General features: G+C 30.6%; 1 protein-coding gene and 1 long non-coding RNA gene across 15 annotated transcripts in view; one reads left to right on the forward strand and one right to left on the reverse strand.

The window, feature by feature from the left end:
• LOC137633468 (uncharacterized) overlaps positions 1-2,500 on the reverse strand; it is a 429,224-nt gene that overhangs the window by 4,811 nt on the left and 421,913 nt on the right. The window lies entirely within an intron of this gene.
• LOC137633471 (uncharacterized) overlaps positions 1-2,500 on the forward strand; it is a 415,554-nt gene that overhangs the window by 4,698 nt on the left and 408,356 nt on the right. The window lies entirely within an intron of this gene.

The following is a 2,500-nucleotide window of genomic DNA, read 5'->3' on the forward strand; positions in this document are numbered from 1 at the left end:
AATATGCAAGATTATATATATATATATATATATATATATATATATATATATATATATATATATATATATATATATATATATATATATATATACATATATATATATATATATATATATATACATATATATATATATATATATATATATATATATATATATATATATATATATATATATATATATATATATATATATATATATATATATATATATATATATATACTATTAAAAAATATCTCATCAAGATGAACCGATAAGCATTTAGGAGGGATGATCAAAATTGCTGGAATAACAAGTACCTTTCACGTGTTCCAGTTCATGATGAAGTCCTGGAAAAAAAGTTCACCATGAGCGTATATTGCAATCAAATATTATGCCTCAAATTGTCTAATAAGAGTAGAGTCATTAGGGTAAGAAATATACAGTGATAAATTAATTTACTCTAAATATTTGGAAGATTACCTTGAAAATAAGTTTTTTGATTCCCTTGTTCCTGCTGCACATCTGAAAATAAAAATGTCTCAAAATATTGGTGTCTGTCTTAACTAATAAAAATGCAATAGATACTCTAAAGTTTCTAAAAAAAAGCGTAGCTGATGAAAGACAACTCTTGTATATAATATGACATTTTTCAATCTCCTTCAACTGTATCAAAATGAAACACAAATACTGTATATGCAACGAAAGATCTTGATTATCCTTCAAAAGTGTGAAAACTATTGAATGTGCAATTAATGCTCTCGAATAAGATACAGGAATGTCAAGACTGAAACAACACTGCATAGTCAATGAATAATAGTGTTTGTTATTTCAAGATTAACTCAAAGAAAAACAACTGTTGTGTAAATATCTTTCAACACTATGAGAACAAGACAACGACTGCATATGCAATGATGACTCCTTAACCACACATAAGTCATCATATAATCATCTTTTTGGGTGTAAAGTGAAGACATAGAGACAAAGGAAATGAAAAGATTTGGAAAAAATCTATTGGAAAGATTACCTTGAAGATTATTTTCAAGATGTTGAAGTTTCTCCTGCATATCTGAAAATATAAAAAAAAAAAATATTTTTCAAATGTCTACATAAATAAAAAAAATCAATATTCTAATAACTTTGCAATTAGGGAAATTGTTCCAAACTATGAAGATTAATATTTACTCTAATTATTAGTTGCTGGATTGACAGATTAAATAAAAACTAAAAATATCATGATAGTCCAGAAGAGACTTACTCGTCATGCCCTGAAAGGAAAGTGTAGATTTGATCAATCATTTTGAGTGAAGAGAATAAGAATTAGAGGGAAACACATATATAAATAAATTCTGTCTCTAAATGATGATTTCAAATCTATCAAAAGTGAAACAAGAAGAAGAAGACGCAAGTATCTTATTCGAGGTCGTCAAGGGATATGAGAACGTTGTATGTGTAATGAAAAGACATCTATTTTAAAACGTAACTTAAGCTCTGAAACATAATTTGCTAAACAACAAGAAGTCACTGTACACAATTTTATTCTCCAAAGGCTTTTATATGTGAAATGCCAGCGAATTTTCATGAATATAGAAGGCCTTATTCTTTCTTATTCTTTTCTCTACCTTATCCCCCTTTCACCACTTACCTCATCCCTTAAATTCCATTCTCAGTCTATGTCTATTTATCTATATATACAAACGCACACACACATATATATATATATATATATGTGAGAAAACGAAATAATGAAAAATTAAATATTTTAAGAGTAGTAAGAACACTGAAATAAAGTTTTCCTAAATAAACTATAAGGAAACTAGAGGAAGATAAATCAAAGAGGATAGTGTACCCGAGTGTACCCTCAAGCAAGAGAACTCGAACCCAAGAAACAGTGGAAGACCATGGTACAATGGTTTGATTTTGTAGTGTCTCTCTCCTTGAAGAGCTGCTTACCATTGCTAAAGAGTCTCTTCTACCGATACCAAGAGGAAAGTGGCCACTGAACCATCACAGTGGAGCAGTTAGCCCCTTGGATAAAGAAGAATTGTTTGTAATATCAGTGTTGTCAGGTGTATGAAGACAGAGGAGAATCTGTAAGAAATAGGCCAGACTATTCGGTATATGTGTAGGCAAAGGGAAAGTGACCTGTAAGCAGAGAGAAGGATCCAATGTAGTACTCTCTGGCCAGTCAAAGGACACCATAACTTTCTTTTCGTAGTATCTCAATGAGTGGCTGGTGCCCTGGCCATCCTACGACCTACAACTACAGTAAATGGGACAAGATCTCTGAAATAGTCTTCAACAAACACAAATTTCCCATTAAGAGATGGGAGGGATTCACAAGTCATTACACCTTTCAAACGCAAACTACAGATCATGAGGTTATATTTTGAAAAATAAATGGCCACCAGTCTGGTTAGATTTTCAGCAATAATACTTGAAAAGGATCCACCAACTCCTCTCTTCTGGTGAACTTTGACCCCACAAGAGTTGTTACATGATTCATATGATCGAAGGCTGC

This window comes from Palaemon carinicauda, chromosome 43 (genome assembly GCF_036898095.1).
Source record: "Palaemon carinicauda isolate YSFRI2023 chromosome 43, ASM3689809v2, whole genome shotgun sequence".
Taxonomy (NCBI): Eukaryota; Metazoa; Arthropoda; class Malacostraca; order Decapoda; family Palaemonidae; genus Palaemon; species Palaemon carinicauda.